The following is a 22,733-nucleotide window of genomic DNA, read 5'->3' on the forward strand; positions in this document are numbered from 1 at the left end:
TGTCGATGCACTCTTTCCAAAGCGGAACGCAAGAAGGCACAGCCACTTCCGGCGTTTCTTCGGGCGATGACGGATGCATGCCGACCTCCAACATGTTCAGCAGCTGAAACAGCTACCGGGACGCCTGCCGACTGCTGCACCCTGTCTCGTACCCGTCGAGTGATGGGGCTCTTTCGCTCCACTGCTACGGGTGAGTGGACAGCCTGGAGAGGGACTGAACTTTTACCACTGTTCTCGTCCGCGAGACAGAAAATATCCAGGGGAAAAGGTTTTTCTGCACCGTTCAACAAGCTTTATCACTGCTTTACTGAACTCTATAGCACGCTTAAGGTGCGCTGGCCATCAGCCTCATGAAGGAGCGGACGCCATTAGCTATTGAACAGATTTCGAAATATGCGCCAACCTTTGGTAACTTCAGGAAGTGCGTGTGGGTGTGTACAGATATTTACCCTTCGAATGATTGAGGCAATGGGCTGGAAGCTGTATTTAGCCATGAAGGGCCGCGCTACCCTATCTAAAGGAGCAAGTAACCGCTAATAAGAGCAGAGTAGCTGTATTGTTATGTGACGCACAGGTTGGACGAGCCTGTGCTTTATTACAGCAAATCCCTAGTTTTTTTTTTCTTTCGTGTACACAGAAAATAGGTGGAATAGAGGCAAGTAAAACGTGTTCCAAGTGCAGCTAGAGTTCTTAAAATGCGTCGGCGCCCTCTGCTGAAAGCGTAGGAACCTGCATATTCTCGCTAATTGTGGAGAAAAAGAAGGGCATGACACTACGCTGTAGAGAACAATCCATTTTTTATTCTTGACCTATTCAAGACCTTTTACCTTGAGGAGGGTTGTTTTTGACACGTTGTTTTGTCCTATAAATTGTCCCGTCCGGTTTTTCGCAGCCGCTCGATGATAGTATGGAATATCGACAAAGCTGAGATTCCATCAGCATGCACTGCACGTTAAGAAAATTTTCATCAGCTTGTTTGGTAACCGGTAGTGCAGCATTCTAATGGCCTGTTATCTGTTGTAAATTTCATGTCCTAGTTTATGTTCGCTCTCATCAAATGAGGATCCAATAAATGGAAGTGCACGAAATTAATCGGGATTGCGTCGCAATCTGTGTAGACAGATAACGGACCATGCTATGGAACGAGAGAAACGTGTAGTCCACTAAAAAAGTTATAGTCTTTAATATTTGGCGGGTTCCAGAATCAATAGAGTTCCGTTATCTTCCACCTTTTGCACACATGAGTTAGAAGTCCTTTTCTCACCTCAAGACTATCTACTGCCATGGGGAAATAATCAAACTTTCTACAGTGTATTTTCGTTCGCCTTACACCAAGCTCTCATTAGCACGCACCTTTTAATTTTTTTCCGTCATTCCATGCGCTCTATGAGTCTACGAGCGTCGTACGCCGTTAGTGAAATTCATTTTATTTTTTACCTTTTCTGAGCGAATTCGCAGAAGAGATTATGTAAGAGGCGTCCAGTGGGAACTTCATTGTATTTAAAGCGCCGTTTTACAGCATTCTAGATGCAATTTTTGTTTCGTTGCTATGATTGTCAGTCGTTCTGTGTCAACTTTTAGGATCGCATGAGGCGAGTAACATATTCTATCGAATGATGTACAATAACAACTCCTTCTCATTCCGCGCAATTCATGACGCCTGATTAGCAAGGTTCTGTTTGGTTTTATGATTTTATTACTACTGTAACATCAGTAGACACGCCAAACACACGTTACCAAGTCGCACCTACCACAGCGCGTTCACTAGGTGGGCCTCTAATCAGCTAGTTCCAACTACCTTTCGTGCCCTATGCGTTGCGCGCCCGCGTGACGCGCAGAGGGAAAGGATTCGAACCCCAATTCCGGTTAGCTTTCTTGGAATGGAATGCCTCTATATTCTAACCCACATTTGAGGAATCACTCGCCATTTCTGGCTTTATTTTGAGCGACGACGAGACTGCGTTTTTAGCAGAACGAGCTACTTACGCTATCGTGTAATATTCGCAAGAAGCACGCAATGCACTGGGATGTCGCTGTAGTCTTTGTAGGCGTATAACGGAGCATGATATGTAACGAGATAAACGTGTAGTCCTCTGCCAAATCACACCATTTCGCACCTGTCGTGTTGCAAAATCTGAAATGATGCATTATCTTCCAACTTAATTATTTGCACGTTCGAGCCATAAGTCCATTTACGGCTGGCATATTTCGGAATCTATACCAAAGGTAAAAAAGCTCTCACACCACTTACCTTTTGTGATTTTTTTGTTAATTCAATATAGTCTTCGGGTCTCCAGTCGCTCTCTACAGTAATGAAATAACGTCATTTTTTTATCTTTCCTTCTATAAATTCGTAGAATCCACTGTCTACACACCGTCCGATGACACCCTTACTGTAGTTATCACTCCGTTCTGCAATAGACCGGATACACTTTCCGGTTCCTGCCTATACTTGTCAGTCGTTGTGTCTCCATTTTTATGAGGGGTGTACCGCGCTGCATACTCGGTCGCTGCCGCGCCAGGCTACTGTTTTTTTATTGCAGAAAAACTTTTCGATCTTAGTATTAAACGTTCGAGTCCCTCATTACATACTACATGCTTCCAAATGCTGCTTAAGAACGACCAGTGAACGCATCAGAGCTGAAGCTTTTTGCTTTTATTAATTATCCGAGAGAGATACGCCGTTATTATAATAACCTCCGGTCCATCGTATGCAACAGAGTTGCAAGAGGGCAGTAACGGCGTTTTAAGTGGTTGAAATAATTTTTTCGTATATAATATTTCTCCACTCCTTCCACAATTAAAAAATGGTTGCCTCATCGCATCGTTTTTCCGTGCGGAGGCAACTTTTAGGAGAATAGCTAGCAGAAGGCGCAATAATTCCAAAAAAACTACTACTTATACCAGGCTATGGTTATCCCTATTTGTCTCATTTTTCGAAGGTTCATAAGCAGTAAAATTTCTACAAAGTAAACAAAGGTGAGAAGCTCGGAAACACCGTAGAACCTGCTGGTGATGCAGTCTGTCTAAACTCTAAGAAGGTAATTTTCTATGTTGTGTACTACATCTATTGCAAGGCGTGAATATGTGCGGAAAGGAACATGGCGTCCATATGCAGACCCTATTATTGAGCGGCCAACGAGCAAGTGCCTGGCATCGCCGTTTTCATTTTACGTAATCACGAGAGCCGAGCTGCGTTAACGTTAATTGTAGATCCTAAATATAAATTTATGAATTAGATAACTAAAAAAGGACACTTCGCTGATACCTTATAAGACTACGGCGCCTCTTACTGCGAAAATGTGACATTGTACAGGAAAAGGCATGAGCGTTTTATCTCTCACTGAGTTTACAGTAGCGGAAACTGGTTGGACACAGAAGAAATACTTGTTTCAGGCAGGATAACGCTGTTGTACGTTTCCAATAACGATGATCATTCTCTGGATTGGATATTGTTACAGAACGGTGTCGTAGTATCCGAATAAGATACTACGACACCGTCCGTCCGTCCGTGCGTCCGTCCGTCCGTCCGTCCGTCCGTCCGTCCGTCCGTCCGTCCGTCCGTCCGTCCGTCCAATCACTACCGAGATGTCATGCAGAGAAGCAAACGCCATCCGGGTGGGCTGTATGTGAGATCCGCATGACTAACGCTGCAGTGGATGCGTCTCTAACTTGACGCACTACTACAGTAAATCATTGGGCATGGTTCAGTGACGTTCGCGTTAAATTTAATATCTGTTGGCCTTTATGTTATTCTTTGTTCGCAGCACATAATCCGGCCAAATGCCGCATGTCCAGCAGGGATAGCTCAGGAAGCGGACAGCGTCCAGTTCTCCTTCGTATGCTGCCGAGCCTACAGAAGTGGCCGCCCGGCCGTTCCCCATGCTGCCCCACGGACAAAAGCAGCTACCACCGGCGGCACCATTCATGGCGCGGGCACGTAGTCATAACACCTGAATGGCGGTGGCGCTGCAGCGGAACTGGAACGGACGTGGCCGCACTCATTCCTGGTCTCGCCATTGCTGCTGGACATGGAGGCGTGCAGCCGTACCCTGTGCCTCCTCGAGGGGCAGCACAGGGGAAAAGCACGGGCGTGTGCATTCGGTACGCTCAGCTGGAGCGCCGTGTATGCAGGTGCCATGCCTGCACCGGCAAGCGGACCTCTATTGGTAAGTAGAAATTCAAGCTTTTGTTGGCAGTGGGAATATACGTGAAGAGTTTCCACCCACGGTTTCACTTAACATCCAGCGCTAGTGCTGCAAGGTCATACATGAAATTATAGAGAAAGGATAGTGTTATTGGATAAACGCCTTATAATATCGATATAATAGCCAGAATTTATGGATAGTTAAAAAAAAACTTATTTCTTCATGCTGGATCATCCTGCGTGGTCTGATGTTTGCACTGAGCGTATACCTAGTGCACGCTATCGAGAGTAATATGGTGGGCTGCCTTCTCTATAACTCTAGCCTTTTCCGCTTTCGTATACCGTCAAAACGAGCAACGTTATACCTCTAATCTCTTCCAATGCTCGCTCAAGGCCAAACAAATCGAGATTTCTTTTAATGTGTCACCTGTTCGTAACACTCATCGGCCGAAGCAGTCATTATGGCTTGAGGAACAGCCAGTACGCGGCCTAGGTTCATTTAGTCTTCAGTTTTATTCCTTCTGCTCGTCACTGTTAACGTCCGTCTCGCTCTTGTTGCAGCAGGTTTCCACGTTTCTGACCTGCGCCTGGGCTGCTTTCGTCGGCAAAATGCCCTGAAAAGCCTTGGGGTCTGTGCAGGACTGTGGTGTCCAATTAAAACATCGCGGTCGGTCGTCTCGCTTCATCCCGAGTGTCGCGCCTGCGGGGAGGACCACTACCACGCACAGCCAAATATTGGCGCTGAATAGCGCCGCCATATCGCCGCAGCCACTTCCAGCAGTGGACTCACGGCGAAGTACGCTTTCAGTGGATCGGCAGTGTAATTTTTTTTTGTAACAATGAATAATTTGTGCGCTCCACTAAGGAACCCCAAGAATAAAGCTGCGAAACGTTTCCTCTCCATTTTTGGAAATCTGGCGCATTCTCGAAGCTCGTCAGATTAAGTTCGAAATTTTACATTCCTTGAGATGGTACTATAAGGAAACTCACTGTAAAAATAATTTCACCCTTATGGGTCCATTCCGGTGTCTGAATTGCGCCCTTGGAACCCTCCCAAAAGGCTGCCAAGTATGGTTGTCATATCGTACAGTGGGGATGGGTTAGTGAGACTTGCTCCCTTTATTCGACTGCTTAGCAGCTTAATACGTTTTGATCGCATTAAAAGACGCTCGTAGATTTTCTTTAGCGTGCACTCTTAAAGGGAAGCTGAAGACCGCTAAGAAAAGCCGCAGATGACCTCTTTATGTCTGAGCCAGAATTAGGACTTTCCTAAATATATTTGTTACCAAGATGTTCGTCGCAGTGTGTTAAAAGCTGTTTTCAGTGGAATCAAATTCATGTTTCCATGATTTTCATGAGCGCGATTTTTTTTCTAATATGTTTGAAAAAAAGAGCTCGCTAAAACAAGCTTACTTTCAGGGAACGCCCTCGCACAGTAAAACCACGTCAGTATGTGCCTCAGGTGCTTATGCCAGGGGAACACAAACAAGTAAAATAGTCCCTGAAATAGGTCCTACAGAGCTACTGACGTGAGAGAGTTAAGCACAAAACAGACTGCGGCTGCGCATAATACATACTAAACCACAATATGCACATATTCTTCAGGTTTGTATAGGCTATTTGAGGGAGGCCGCTTTTCTGTCAGTGATCCTTAGGAGTTCAGTTAGAATAAGTATGTTAATTACCACATTACGGTGGCAACTCATAGTTGCACGCGACAATGCTGCAGCTGTTAAAGGAAAGCTCTAAGAGTTAACATTTAAGAGCACGCTTGTTGTGTAATCATCGCGGCTAGAGCTTTAGCGGCGGCGCGACTATCGCGAGAGCTGGCTATAAGATAAGCCGCGCTGCTCGGCTACCGGGCATTCCACTACAAGCTGTGATGGAATAAACAACATTCGGTTATCCACCCACCTGGCCTTCGTTTACTGTCCCCGAGAAAACATATTTGGCGACGAGGTTGGGATTCTGACCAGTTCTACAGGAAGGCGACATGGCAACGGAATCGTTCGGGAGCGGCGGGAGCAGTGACCCAACTCGTCGGTCGACTGGGACACATCGAGGCCTTCGACGAGTCTACGAACGACTGCCCGTCGTACGAGGAACGCTTAACGTTCCTCGAACTGAACAGCTGTTCAACTGGTGACAGTAAGCGTACACTCTTATGCACCTTTTCACCCGAAGGAGGTGCAGCACCCTCGCGTCCGTGCGTCAAAAACAGAATGAAAGGGTGTCGAAGGAGAGCCTTTGTTAGAGTTGTGCCTTTAAGTATGCAAACTTGTAGTGTTTGGCACGGTGTGTTAATTTCTTCAGCTCGATGATCGCCAATTTGTCGCTGATCGCCGCTCATCTGCCTTTTCAAAAATGTGCCTAAAAGATGTCGAGGACTTCGAAAGCATGATTTTCAGCTAATTTATAGCAGTAGAGGTATTTCTTTAGATAATGTGCCTGTAATTGCGCGCGCAAATAGAATGGTTTTGACGTTGTTACATAGCTCAGCCGTAACTTCAACAGGCGTAAAGGCTCATTTCCACGCTTTCGAATCCACGAGAAATAATGAACTGGTCCCTTACGGGGTGCAATAGCGTCTTTTGAAGTTTCAGGGACGGGGCAGGAAGAGGTGCTGAAAAATTACTATAGAGGAAATCGCCTGAATTACAAGCGTGTACCACTTGGGTTTCATTTATGCCGTGAATGGAACGTGCGCCACCACTAAGCCATTAAATACCGGCGCAGGCAGTAGAGGGAATGACACCCCGAAGTTCTTTCGCCACCAAAGAAAAGGCTGCCCAGGGATTCAGTAATGTTTTTTAAGTTAGCGGCGCTTTTTACTTTGCAATAGGAGCCCGAAACCACGGCTGCTCGTCGAGCACGCTGGCGCGTGATAGATTTTCAGCCGAATTTAATCGGCCATCCGGAGCGCTTTCTTTATCTGCAATGGAGTAGACGTCTAAGGAGTCTAGGAACTACACAGTCGTAGCGCATTCAGACCTCAAGATGTGAATCCAAATCCCTCATTGAAACAGTTCTTGCGGTTTCAGGCGAGTCAATGCCAGCCCTTTGCGAATGACGTCATGCTCGGAGCACGACATCGCAGTGCAGGATTCCGTCGAGAGACCAGCACCCGACTTCGCCCCGAGATGCGAGAATAAAAATTAAAGAAATGATAATTTGTAAATTATTAGCTTTGTTTTGAGGACTTGCACACGTCATGGACGTTGCTGCGTCATGGAATTGCTGCGGTCAATGACTACAATGCAGCCATTTGTGATAATGAACAGGTACTAGCTGGACGAGGTATTCAAATGGTGATTCCACGCGCCGAAGTAAAAAGCAGTCCAAATATCAGATCATCCCCGGTAATTCCCTCACGCCGTCGCATCGCCAAGCAAGTGCAAATTTTAACTGCTGGAGTTCTTACTGTGGCGCTGATCAGCTGATTGCCTTGGTGTCAGCGTATAGCATAGTGAATTTGGTGCAACAGAAACCATTAGTAATGTCATTGCCTGCATCTCACCTAACCAGTACCCCAGCATCAACTGGCAGAACACTAATATGTCGTCCTGCCGTCGAAGAAGCCTGAAACACTACCACAAAAGAATAGGGACGACAGAACACGAGAGGTAAGAACACGTAACAGAGCCCACTGCAAAATAATTGCACAGAAGGGTGGGAAGCTGGATGAGCTGGACGGTATGTCGCCTCTACGCTTGGGTGCTCGTCTTTCGCGCTTCTTCGACGAAGAATCCTATACAACTGTCCCAGATTTCTACCCTGCCACAATACAGACCACACTGACGATTTTTCGTTGAGCGGTTCTTTAAAAAATAACGTCTGCATATGGTAGCTTTTAGTAGCTCTGCGCAGCATGCGGAACGCTCTCAGCTGTGAGTTGGCTCAAAACAATATTCATTCTGCTCTTTCTGCAGACGCTCAGGTAGTCTTAGAGTATGGAGCTCCTGTTGCTGCCCCTCCAAAATCAGCCGCATCCAGCGTCCACTGTGCGCTTCCAGGATTGGAACCATACCCAAGACTGGCAGTGGCAATGCGATCAGCAGATTTCCTCGCGTCACCAGCAGCCACGAGACGCTGACGACTCACTCGGGACTGCAACTCTTCGCCCTGATGACAGCGGCAATGCTTCTGACGACTGCCACCTCGTGAGGCAGGAAGCGCTCTGCGCGATGGTTGCGCGGCGAGAGTCCCGCTGCTGTCTTCATAGCGTGGCTGGCATACATGTCGGAACTGGCCGGTAGTTTCCTAAGCGCGCAAAGAGGAGGCACTTCCTGCGCTTATGACACGCCTGCTGAGGGACCTTAATACTCTTGATGAAGTCAGAGAAAGCCTAGTTCACTCGCGGTACGGGCACCTCCGCGACCTGAAAATAAACTTTTCCTGACCGTTATCCAAGACGCTGAGGCACAACAGTAGAGGGGCATCCCACCAGTGAACTCGGAAATGCATTAGGACGTTCGGTATTAATGTGTGTACTAATGTAACAGCGTATTCTATGCAGCACAGCAGACGCGTGCCCTCTGAGGCGAAGTGCAAAAGGCACACGTGTGCTGTGCAATGTCAGTGCGCGTTAAATATACCCAGGTGTTCGAAATTATTCCGGAGCCCTTCACTACGGTACCCCTTCCTCTCTTTTCTCTTTCACTCTCACCTGCCTGCCTTCCTTCACGGCACGGTTGAGGTGTCCACATGGAAATGAGAGAGCTATTGCGCCATTTCCTTTAATTAAATACGCTGAGCTACTTTACATTATCACAGCGTAATTTCACAGACGTCTCTCGTAGCCTGAGTCACTTTGGGACGTTAAACCCCATAAAATCGAACCTAATTTCAGAGAATGCTGTTCGGCGGAAGTCGGAGATATGGCGTCGTACTGTGACATTCCGACTGGAAACACAACTGCCGGCTTGCAGCCAGTGCACGTTGGCGCCGCACCCTATCATTCAGCTTCCACTGCGGCTGTGTCCACGTCCGGATAATTGCAAGCTACAGACAATCCACCTGAACTGTTTTCAAGAAATCTGATTCTAGGAATATTTATTGGAATATAATATCTGAGCTAACACATTAGATCATCGTTTTTTTCACTCAAGCGACCTCACATGGTTCCTGAAGCTAGTGTATGTTCGGCCATGCAAGAAGAGAAATCTCTGCTTCTGGATTGTAGTTCCTAAATTTAATTTCAATCGGCATGAACTAACAATCAAAAATAATTCTTGAGGTGGGTTGAGGACATAATTTTCCGTCCATGAACCATCCCATCGGTTCTTCTTGCTTTCCTGTGTTACTATCACGCCGGCGGGTAACGGCTGTCACTTACATTCTAAGGATATACCGCCTGGATGATTCAGCAACTTTTTTTGTTGAAACGAAAATTCCGTAAACTAGACATGCTTGAACACGTTATACTCGAACGAGCGCTATTCCGTCTCTGTCGTCGGCGCGTGCAGCCTGCTCATGCCACGGCGGATGCTGAGTCGTCGTTCCTGTGCTTCAACAGCCCGCGGTTCTCTGTAGCTCGTTCTAAGTTTATCTAACAGTGCTAAAGACGGTGGTTAACACTCTTGAGCCGGCGTGAGGTGTTGGAATTCCAACTCTTGAGCGGTCCTTACAGGGATCTCCCTGCTTTTTTTTTAAATATCCCTCGTTACGCGCCGGTTAGTTCAGAATTAACAAAATCTTCGCAAACCACTCACGGCTAATTCCTATGAGACCCACTTTCAAAAAAATGTGTTATTTACTTTTCTTCAATGCACTGGTACCATGCTCTGCATTGACCCTTACTCGCTAGCCATCTGCTGTTTTGCGAAGAAATCGCCACGACGTTCCTTGAGTGCCTTAACAACGCAACATGCTCAAGAAGGACCTATCACTTTAAATCTCCAATCATACCGCTTAACAGTGGTCGTACCAGTTATTTTGGGGGGTCACGTTGGCATTAAAGGTTTGTTATTCATTACTATTTTTTATTTGTTCGTGGGTAAAATACACAGGAAGTATTAATTTCTAAATACGAGGTTTTCCACCAAAGATCTTCGGCAACTTTTAACAATAAGCTTTCTGGGTTAGAGGAGCACTTTCTTCAGCATAGCGTTGTCGGTGGTGTTCCGTGAAAATTCAAGTAACACGTGCTAGCTAGCAAGCTGCTTAACTAATATTGACCAATACAATGCAAGTAACACGTGCTAACTAGCAGGCTGCTTAACTAATATTGAGCAGATAACTTTTCAACTATTATGGTTAGTCCCCTTATTTATTGAAAGGTGAGTAGCCTACCGCAATTGTTATCCATATCACTTTTAAGAATATCGAAAAGCCAGTTACTGTCGGCGCTGTAGAACAACAAATTTTGCTATTCCGACGAGATACGTGCACTGGAGGGGTTGCTTTGCCTGCAGGGTTCTTGAAAGAGCGTGAATCTTGGAGTGATGTATCCGAAATTTGTGCAGCCTCAGCGCCGAGGGTAACTGCGTTTTCTCAGTTCCAAAAAGTGATATGTGTATTACTAACGGTGGGCTACAGGCTTCAATAATAAATGATAATACTAACAGTAATAGTTAAAAAGTTCACTATTCAGTATTAGTCTGCCAGTCAGCTTTTAGTCCACTTTAGCTATATTGTGATACGCTGCACTGCTCACAATGCAATGCCGGAAAAATGGCTCTTCTAGCTCAAAAAGCCTATATTTAAATATTGCACAACACTTTAGGCGAAACACCGGTATGTGGCGCAAGCCCCACTGTTGAAGGCGAACGCAAAATCTAGCATTTGCCTTCTCGGGCGTTGCTTCGTGAATGAAGTTTCTTCTCAAGTTAACTATTCAAAATTAATGAGGCTTGCTTTCAGCAGAGGTGCTTTAGGATATTTCCAACAAAATATCGACAGTTAGCGGATCAGTGTGATTGTTCTGAGTATCCCTTCGACATTCTTCAGTTCATATTTTTCTACAGCGTCTTTCTAGGAGACATGGCGGTGTTGAAACGTTTGGCCCCTGAACGCGTTATCACTCTTGGCGCACCTCGCTGTGAGCGTAAATTCAGCATGCCCTATCTGGAGCAGCACGAGCACCTTGCTAGCAAGAGGTCTAGGATCAGCATTAAAAAAAAATTGTATGCCGAAGTTTACTGCGTTATCCCTTAAAAATCAGCGACAGCTGACTGGCATTAGCGACCGAGAGGCCTGGAGTTGCAGACAGGTTTTAACTTTTCACAAGCAAGTTTCAGCGTCTCCAGAGTCACTTGCATAGTCGGGTTTGTTCCGCACGCTGTCAAGGTTCCATCGGGTTCTCGCCACGTTTCATGGACTACGAAGCCAGCTTGCACGAAGAAAATCAGTCATATATATTTCCCAGTGTTGAACCCGGCCGCGGTAACCCCGTTTCGATGCGGTACGCAAAAGGCATCCCATTCTGTGCGATGTCAGTGCACATTAAAGATCCCCAGCTGGTCTAAATTACTCCGGAGCGCTCCACTACAGCACCTCTTTCTCTCTTTCCTCTTTCACTCCCAACTTTATCCCTTCTCTCATGGAGAGGTTGAGGCGTTCACCATGAAATAAGAAAGCTACTGCACGTTTCCTTTCCCCAAAAAAACTATTTTCTTCTTCGTAATCTATACCCTTTTGTTGGTTTTTCGAAAGGAAAGGCGCATAACTGACCTACTGGGCCACTGTACACCCCAATCTCGCGTGGAGGTGGCGGTGGTGTCCGCCTAAATAACGCCTAACACGTTACACAGCTGCCGATATACTACCTAAATTGCTTGTACTAAACAGTTTGTACAAAGCTATTACACCTTTCAGTGTAAAACGCTTTGTTTCTTACCTCAGAAATACAGGGTGTTTCACGTAAGACTTTCTGTAATTTTTAAAAATAAGCTATTTGAATTAGATGCGAGCTTTTTCTGGCATAGCATTGTCAGTGGTGTAGTACATCATAATGCAGCTAAGACGTGCTAACTAGCAGGCTTGTTAACCAATCATTAATAGTTAACTTTTAAACTATTACCGTTCGGCTCCTTAATTATTGAGAGGCATGCAGCCCACCGTAAGTAATGTCCATAGCCGTTTTTAGAATTTCGAGAACGCCATTATCCTCGGCGCTGTGGCCCAACAAATTTCGCCTACATCGCGCCAAAATGCATGCGGTTTGAGAAGCTTGCAGGCAAAGCAACCTCTCCAGTGAACCTAACTCGTCGAAATAGCCAAATACGCACATCCCGGAACAAAAACAACCTTCCTAGAGTTCCAAGAAGAACAGCTCGCCGGTATTTGCATCGCGCTTTCATTTACGCTACGATATACGGTGTTTAACCTATGAAGTCTGAGCTTTGGAGACAACGTTTTGGAGGACACAACATTAAATTGGATCCCCTGTGGTTCTTAACTGGCAGAGACAACACACTACATGGGCGCGTTGTGTTTCGCTTCCATCGAAACACGGCCTTCGCGGCCAGAGCAGTGCACAGCCCTAATCACAGAGCCATCCCCACGGGGCACCATTCCATTTACGACAGCTGCATTATCGACGCAGACAAACTTCGCGCTAAGCACAAAATACAGCGTTAAACTAAGTCGCTGACTTGGTGCAGCCAGACCTTCTATCACAGAGACAATTGTGCTCGCCTTTGGAGTTCGGTATCAGACATTATTCAGAAACATTACTTAGTTGACATCTCCGAAAATCGTTTCCGCAAGTTGACGAAATCTTTGGAGGAGGACAAAGAAGAAAAATTTCGCTCCATCTGCCAATTTTTTTTATGTTAATCTTATTTCTTAACTTGCAAAAATCGGGTGTTTTATCGAACAGTTTCACTATTATTTTGTAATAATCTTTTCTTAAGGCATCAAGATCGTTTTGGCTAATTAGTAGCTTCAGTGGTGCCAGTGGTTATAAAACAGGCCACACGAGTTGACTCATAACAAACTAACTGAAACATACCCGGTAATTGTGATCGAAGACATGTTTGAACGGTGAAGAATTTATGAGGGCAGTTTTTTTTCTCTATTGCGGCATTTCACTATAAAAATCAATATAACCGCAGATCTCTCACGTGTAGGCTTGCATTCTACTGCTATGAACTTTTTTGCTCGCCTCAAAAGCGTTACCCTTTATTTTTCTATGCCAGTGTTAACTGCTCGATGCGAGCGATGGACACATTATAAAAAAAAAAGATATTGCTACGTTTCGGAAGAATGGGCCTTCAGTATTTCGATACCAAAACCTTAACTTTTGCAATACTGAAAATTTTATCTATGGATGTTGGACGTATTCTAGAAGTAGATTTTAAATATTTTTTGCGTGCTTTATTCTAATTATAAGTGCTTATAGTTTGCTATTGATAAAATGCATATATTTTTGATAAGAAATTTGAAGACGCAGTTTTAATAAGAACTTAGCCAGTCAGATTTCTGATTCAGCGTTTTAAGACCTACTCTAGTCATGCTAGTTTCCTGCTGTTTTTTGCTATATATTGTCATTCTGGATATTTTGCATTTTACTGTCAAAGAGCACATTCAGTTAAGGAGTGTCGGGTCTTCTACTTTTTTTTTCCTCTCCTTTCACGCTTCCTTGTCCTCTTCACCGTTCGTCATCCGACTTCATGCAGCGTGCAGGCTTTCTGACGAGTGCTGTCTATTTTGTTTCTCGTTTGCTTTTTACACACTTAATCGCGCCCATTTTTATTTTGTTTTCAAGCATGCTAGTCGACATCGGCCACACATTTATATTTCATTTTGGTGTTTCATTCTCGCAATGCCAATCAAATTTTTCTGAAGAAGAACATTTCCACGCGCGACGTAGCGCGTGCATTCCCGAGCCCAGAGCCACGTTCCTGGCACTGCGAGTCCTGCGTTGCTGCCTGTGTTCATTTTCCCGGAGACTACGAGGAGCCCTCGCTAAGGTAAGCCCCATTTTGCAGCTCCAGGGCCTTCGAAGTGCTCCTCTTCTCTTGGTAGCACTCCACAGGCGGTGCGGCTAAGCGCGTTCTCGAAACGTAACCTCCGTCCACCAGAGTTAAGATCGACTCCTTTCCTTAGCTACGAGTGCGAGTCAAATTTAGCCCTTATCACTGCGGGCAAAGCGAAGTAAGCAACTCTAATAAGTTTACGCTTTGTGTCCTTTAGGAGGACGAGGATTCTTGTGTATTTCCTTTCTTCGCCCAGAGACGGACACTGCTCTCTGACGCGCAGATCAAAATGCACTGCTGCTCTCAGCAGTGCCTGACGTTGAGCGATATTCTCTTGTTCGATTCCTTCTTGCTTCATTATTAGAGACGGCGCGAAAAGTCATATCTCAAAATGGTCGGATGGCTTCGTGCCTAGCATTCGCTATGCACCCTTGCTTGCAGAAACAACATGCCGTGGAGGCTCATAAGACAAAATCCTCGCAGCGGTTTACTAAGCTTAAACTTCCCATTAAACTTCAGTCATATTTACCTCAAAGTTTGTAGCCATTTTATATAGTTTGCTGCAAACTATATAGTTTGCATAGTTTGCAGCCGTTTAAGTCGAAACTCTGCGGTCTCTACAACAAATTTTGGAACCCGTCTTGAAGCGTTGTACAATACGAGCACTGTTGTGGATCACTGCTGGTACAAAACACGTGAAGCCTAGTGATAATGTTCCGCTAAAGGAAGTAAAGAACCAAGATTAGAATGTGGAGTACGAAAAAAATACTTTCTTAGAATGAAATATTTTCTAGCAATTCAGAACCAGGTCAATGTATTTTTTTTTCTTTGCATATTTTCTACGCCATAAGCTGATATGAAATAAGCCGAAGAAGCTCGCCAGACTTCAAGCGTTAAATCCCTACTGCTCTGAAATCGCACTGACATTTCCCTAGGAATTCGCCTTGGGGCAGTAGAATGAGCGATTACGCCGCCCCTGCTCTTCTGATCCGTCATTGACTTGTCCTTGTATGTTATAGGTGGAGCTTGTCGATACACGCAGCCAGAAAGCGATGATTTGCTGCTAATAAAAAGCGAACACCGACTGGGTTGAAAGCATACTGCTATGTCACCGCACAGGAAAGAACACAAGGTTGTCTAAATTCAGAGGAAGTGCCCTCCACTGCGGCGTCCTTCTCAGCACATGCGTTGCTTCTGTACGTTAAACCCTAAAGTGTAGAAATTGCAAGGCACGATGCATCTTTCACTTGTACGGAATTTGCCGCCCACCAAGCTCTTTTTCACGCAGAACGGTTTTTTTTTCCTATCAGCTCAACAGAACGACCTCCGGCCAGACATGGCTCGGCATTCCATGTCCCTCCCGTTCATTCCGCAGGTACAAGGCACCCTGAATGTTTGGAGGATCCTACCTCCTCTTGTCAGCATGAACACGAGTGAACGGCGGAACCGACCCGGACACAGCTCTGAGACCGGCAGCACGAGAAGCAGCCACCTGAAGGCCGCCACCGCTCACGTGATGCGCCCAGGAGAGGTGTCGCGGTGTTTCCTACACTCCTCCTCTTCCTTGACACCAGCGAAAGTTACTCTGGTATCGGCCGCCAGGTGAGTCAACAAAGCCACTTCGGGGCAGCCTGGGAGGGAAGCTCCCCACTCTGCACTTTAATTTTAAAGCGCTTTCGAGCGTAAGAATGCCCTCAACTCCAGCATTTTTTTTTCTCTGACAGAAAGATTATGGAAGTTCTATTGAGAAAATTTTATTATACGTTCGTTCCATTGTTTCCAATGACGGTATAGGACTACATGACGGGTAAAAAGGAGAAGGAACATTCGTTAAGCAACAAAAAGCTTAAGTATATAGTCTGAAACCACCACTTTATAGTATATTTTCTATATTTTGTATATTTTGTACTTTTTGCAGACACCTAAGGCACGTCTGCATGCATGAGTAGTCGTTATAAGACCAGAGCAAGCACTACGCATAAAGCAAGCAAAAGACAGTGGGGTACTGGAGAATAAGTACCTAGAGTTTCCTCTAAAGTTGCATCTTTCGTTGACATTCCATATAGGATTCCTAACAGCGAAACTAGCTTCTTAGTATCTCGTCTTGACTCGGTCAATATTGAGACAAAGCGCTCTTAATGCCCACATTTAATGAGATCGTGGACATTTCACTCGTCAGCTACAGTTAAGTCGTGCGATCGCGTATTTCACCTTTTAATTCAAAATGCTCCATTCCGGAGCAGGCAAAACGGGCACGTACGCTTCACAGGTCCGTTGTCTCTATACATTTTCGCCGGCGGAATATGCTCCATTACAGGGCGTACTTTTCCGCAGGCCGAAGCCGTCGAAAACTACGGCTCTAAACCAGTTACCATAGCTGTCTCGCACTTGTGTAAAGTTCTCGAGATGATGCTTAGATGTTTGTTGCAGTTCTGTAAAGTATATTGTCATGTTAGTGCATCAATCACGAAAACAAAGCTCTTTCGGCCTTCCATTCTTTCTTTCAGTTTTAATAGGAGCGGGACTGCCTTCGCGGCCAGTGTACCGTCTGCTGCTCGCTGTAGATGCACTCCTTCCAGCGCGGAACGCAAGAAGGCACAACCGCTTCGAGCGTTGCTTGGGGCGATCACGGATGCATGCCGACCTCCAACAGGTTCAGCAGCTGAAACAGCTACCGGGACGCCTGCCGACTGCTGCACCTTGTCTCGTACCCGTCGAGTGATGGGGCTCTTTCGCTCCACTGCTACGAGTGAGTGGTAGCCTGACGAGGGTCTTCACCTTTGTCACTGTTCTCGTCCGCGAAACAGAAAATATCCAAAGGGGGAAAGGTTCTTCTGCAGCGTTAAACAAGCTTTATCAGTGCTTTACTGAACTCCATAGCACGCTTAACCCTTTCGGCCCTGGATTTTTTATTTCGGCCGTAGATTTTTTTGCTCCGTGTTTTTACAGTGCCTAAGACCCGATAACCACGCAGAAAAAATCGAAAGCTTGTGGTGCGAGTATTAATCGATTTACAGGTATGGTGTCAAAATCGGACTTCAGGGCTCAATGGGTGTAAAACGCTAGCGGGACCGTTTTGCACGAGCGGCGGAGCGCGAGTTTCAGTGTAAATACCCCGGTCGCTTCTTGCAGCTCAGTATCGATGCTCACAGCTCACAGGAGGAGGAGAGAGGTTTAAAAAAAGGAATAAAAGCGCAAGGTCAGGCGTGCATTTGTTCTCGCTATTCTTTTGGTCCGGTTGCTGTTCGCCGACATCCGCATGGTCATTTCCAGGCTCAATCTGAATATTCACCATGTATGATAGCGAAAATTTCCATTTTCCAATTCATGAGAAAACAAATGTTAAGATTTTGTCCATTTTCTGTAATGAACATTCATGTCAGCAGTCCAAAAAGGCTGTTAGTATAGGTGTATCTGCTGAAATACTAGCAGACTCTATTCTACGAAGATGACCTATCATCACTCAATGGCCACCGCTGGCAACCATTGAGCCCTGATGGTGTCAAAATCGCACATGTCAAAAATGTGTTCAAACGCAGCGTCTACGCATTCAGTAATATTTACGACGGGGATGTGAGCTTGGATAGGCGTTTCACACAACATATAAAAATCTGAGCGCAGAAGAACGAATGGTTAGTGAGATAAAAATGCACAAATTTGCTACACCTCGGCTTCTTCACTCCATGCCTCCCATGCTGCTACTTCTTCTTCCTTAGACCGCACAACTGACTGAAAGTCCGTGAACAGCGATGTCGATAGCAGCAGGGATCCCTAAGGAACTATTGTGTTAAAAATTAATAGTATTTTCTTCTGTTACTGAGGCGTCAGCGTAATATTTGTGTTGTGGTGTCAATTGACACCGCGAGGGCCGAAAGGGTTAACTTGCGCTGGCCATAAGCCTCATGAAGGAGCGGATGCCTTTAGCTGTTGATCAGATTTCAAGATATGCGCCAACCTTTGGACAGCAACTACAGGAAGTGCTTCTGGGTGTGTACAGATATTTGCCTCACCGCCGTGCAGGAAGCCTTCGAATGATTGAGCAAAGGGCTGGAAGCCGTATTTTGCCATGAAGTGCCTCTCTACGCTTTCTAAAGGAGCAAGTGACCGCTAATAAGAGCAGGGTAGCTGTATTGTTACGTGACGCACAGATTAGACGAGCCCGTGGTTTTATTACAGCAGATCCCCAGTTTTTTTTTCATTCGTGTACACAAAAAAATAGGTGCAATAGAGGCAAGAAAAACGTGTTCCAAGTGGAGCTAGAGTTCTTAAAATGCGTCGGCGCCCTATTCTGAAAGCGTAAGAACCTGCATATCCTCGCTAATTGTGGAGAAAAAGAAGCGCATGACACTACGCTCTAGAGAACACTCCATTTTTTATTCCTGACCTATTCAAGAGCTTTTACCTTGAGGAGGGTTGTTTTTGACACGTTGTTTTGTCCTATAAATTGTCCCATCCAGTTTTTCGCAGCCGCTCAATCATTGTATGGAATATCGACAAAGCTGAGATTCCATGAGCATGCACTGCACTTAAGAAGATTTTCATCAGTTTGTTTGGTAACCGATCGTGCAGCGTTGTAATGGCCTGTTATCCGTTGTAGATTTTATGTCCTAGTCTATGTTCGCTCTCGTGAAATGAGGATCCAATAATTGAAAGCGCACGCAATTAATTGGTATTGCTTCACAATCTGTGGAAAGAGATAACGGACCATGATATGCAATGATAGAAACGTGTAGTCCACTGAATAAGTTATACTCTTTAATATTTGCCGGGTTGCAGAATCAATAGTGTTCCGTTATCTTCCACCTGTTGCAGACATGAGTTAGAAGTGCTTTTCTCGCCGCATGATTCTCTATCTACTGCAGAGGTAAAATAATCAATCTTTCTACAGTGTATTATCGAGCCCCTTAAGCCACGTTCGCATTAGCACGTACAGTCTTTGCCAAAAGTAACCGAGCAACAGGTTCTTGCGTCTCAAACGTATAACGGAGCATTTACAGCAGCCCTAAAGACCGAACGGTGCCATAATGTAAGGACAGGGTCTCACCTTTCTTTACACAGAATCAGAGCTTAAGGGCTGCCATGAGTGCTTCGCTTCGCGGCTTATTAACAAACCACCTGTGCTGTGTAACATTAGGCAAAGACTGTACCTTTTAATTTTTTTTGTTCATTCCATGCACTCTCAGAGTCTCTGACCGTCGTGTACCGTTATTGAAATTCATTTTCTTTTTACCTTTTCTTGCGCACATTCGCAGAAGAGATTATGTAAGAGGCGTCCAATAGCAACTTCATTGTACTTAAAGCGCCGTTTTACAGCATTCTAGATGCACGTTTTGTTTAGTTGCGATGCTTGTCAGTTGTTCTGTGTCAACTTTTAGGATCGCATGAGCCGAGTAACATATTCGATCGAATGATGTACCATAAAAAAACCTTCTCATTCCGCGCAATTTATGACGCCTGATTAGCAAGGTTCTGTTTCGTTTTATGATTTTATTACTACTGTAACATCAGTAGACACACCAAACACACGTTGCCAAGTCGCACATACTACAGCGCGTTCACTAGGTGCGCCTCTAATAAGCTAGTTCCAACTACCTTTTGTGCCCTATGCGTTACGCGCCCGCCTGACGCGCAGAGGGAAAGGATTCGTACCCTAATTTCGGTTAGCCATCTTGGAATGGAATGCCTCTACATTGTGACCCTAATTAGAGGAACCGCTTCGCCACTTCTGGCTTGATTTCGAGAGACGGCCAGACTGCGTTTTCAGCAGAACGAGCTCCTTACGCTATCGTGTAATATTTGCAAGACGGACGCAATGCACTGGGATGTCGCTGCAGTCCGTGTAGACGGATAACGGAGCATGATATGTAAGGAGATAAACGTGAAATCCTTTTCCAAATCACACTATTTCGCACCTGTCGTGTTGCAAAATCTGAAATGATGCATTTTCTTCCAACTTAATTATTTGCAGATTTGAGCCATAAGTAGATTTACGGCTGGCATATTTCGGAATCTATACCAACGATAAAAAAGCTGTCACACCACTTACCTTTTGGGATTTTTTTGTTAATTCAATATAATCTTCGGGTCTCCAATCGCTCTCTACAGTCACGAAATAACGTCATTTTTTATCTTTCCTTCCATAAATTCGCAGAAGCCAGTGTGTACACACCGTCCGATGGCACCCTTACTGTAGTTGTCACTGCGTTCTACATTAGACCAGATACACTTTCCGGTTCCTGCCGATATTTGTCAGTCGTTCTGTCTCCATTTTTCTGGTGGGATATACCCCGCTGCATACTCGCTCGCCGCCGCGCCAGGCTACTGTTTGTTTATTGGAGAAAAATTTTTAGATCTTAGTATTAAATCTTGGAGTCCCTAATTACATACTACATGCTTCCAAATGCTGCCCAAGAACGACCAGTGAACGCATCAGACCTGAAGCTTTTTGCTTTTATTAATTATCCGAGATAGATACGCCCTTATTATAATAAGCTCCAGTCCGTTTGTGCAACAGCGTTGCAAATGGGCACTAAGGTCGTTCCAAGTGGTTGAAATAATTTTTTATGTCTATTATTTTTCCACTGCTTCGTCAATGAAAAGAGGGTTGCCTCATCGCATCGTTTTTAGGTGCGGAAGTAACGTTGCAGAAAGAGCCAGCAGAAGGCGAGGAATCCAACTAAAACTTCTGCTTATCCCAGGCTATGGGGATCCCTCTTTGTCTCATTTTTCGAAGGTTCATAAGCAGTATAATTTCTACAAAGTAAACGAAGGTGAGTTGCTCGGAAACACCGTATAACTTCCTGGGGATGCAGTCTGGTTAAACTCAAAGCAGGGAATTTCTATGTTGCACATGACATCTATTGCAAGGCGTAAATGTATGCGGAAAGGAACATAGTGTCCATATGCAGACCCTAATAATGAGCGGCCGACAAGCAAGCGCCTGGCAACGCCGTTTTCAACTGACGTAATCACGACAGCCGAGCTGCGGTAACGTTAATTGTGGATCCTAAATATAAATTTATGAATTAGATAACTAAAAAAGGACACTTTGCTGATACCTTATAAGACTACTGCGCCTCTTACTGCGAAAATGTGACATTGTACAGGAAAAGGCATGAGCGTTTTATCTCCCACTGAGTTTACAGTAGCGGGAACTGGTTGGACACAGAAGAAATACTTGTTTCAGGCAGGATAACGCTGTTGTACGTTTCCAATAACGATGATCATTCTCTGGATTGTATATTGTTATAGAACGGTGTGTTAGTATCCGAATAACAAAGGGGAAGGCTGAAAGCGTCAGTTTAAATCGCTTATAGACTCCCGGTGTGCTGCCCTAACCAATTTTTCTTTTACAGTGTGTACGAATACATAGCGCGGGATCGCTACTCGAGACGTCAGCGAAGGCATGTTCTTGACATCAGCGCCTCCGATCATAAAAGCAAATAGAACATTTAAGAAGCGACAGACAGCGCCGGTGCCTTGAAAACAGTACCTTGAAAAGGAGTACTCTTTAAGCTATACCACTTGGACGTCAGCATTAATTTGACGATGTAAGATGGGGTTGTGGCTGAGCAGAACCTAGGTCGCTTTGCAACGTTCAGCAAAGGTGCAGGCCAAGCGTTCGGGCTGCGAGCGAGCGTCACACCTCAGGATCGTCGTCTTCTTTCACTACTACAGTTCACCACAGTGAGCGAGCACGGCTGCTACACTACAATTACCCCCCGGCGAAAAAGGAGGCATCCTGCCGACTTAGGGCGCACAGATGGTAGGCGGATCGTAGTACGGCTTGAGACGGTCGACGTGCACTGTTTCACGGCCACGACGGCGCGCATCTTGCGGCGGCGAAAGCGGTTCAATGATGTAGTTGACTGGAGAGGTCTGGCAGACGACACGGTACGGGCCGTGGTACTTTGAAATGAGTTTTGTGGAGAGACCGGGACTGGTGGAGGGAACCCAAAGCCACACGAGCGAGTCTGGGGTATAGGACGGAAGCGGACTGGTAGGGGCACGAAGGTGCTTCTGGCGATTCTGATCTTGCGTTGTAAAAGAGCGGGCAAGCTGGCGGCATTCTTCAGCATAGGTCGCTGCTTGAGAAAGGGTGAGAGACTCGGAGATATCAGGGCGATACGGAAGCACGGTATCCATGGTACAGGAAGGCTCGCGGCCGTAAAGAAGAAAGAACGGAGAGAAGCCAGTTGTGCTCTGTGTGGCAGTGTTGTACGCATATGTCACAAATGGGAGAATGCGGTCCCAGTTTGAGTGGTCCGAGGCAACATACTTGGCGATCATGGCGGTCAATGTGCGATTGAAACGTTCAGTAACGCCGTTCGTTTGAGGGTGGTAGGCCGTAGTAGAGCGGTGAACAATGCGGCATTGGCGAAGTAGGGCTTCGACGGTGTCTGAGAGGAAGACACGGCCGCGGTCACTCAGAAGCTCCTTAGGAGAACCATGGCGTAGAACGAGATGATGCAGGATGAAAGACGCAACGTCGGGCGCAGACGCGGATGGCAAAGATGACGTTTCGACGTAGCGGGTAAGGTGATCGACTGCCACTATGACCCAGCGGTGTCCAGCCGGAGTTATGGGAAGGGGCCCGTAGAGATCGATGCCAACGCGGTCGAATGGGCGCATGGGGCAAGGCAAGGGCTGCATCGGAGCAATGGAAC

Source organism: Amblyomma mixtum, chromosome 3 (genome assembly GCF_055824585.1).
Source record: "Amblyomma mixtum isolate Tamu chromosome 3, ASM5582458v1, whole genome shotgun sequence".
NCBI lineage: Eukaryota > Metazoa > Arthropoda > Arachnida > Ixodida > Ixodidae > Amblyomma > Amblyomma mixtum.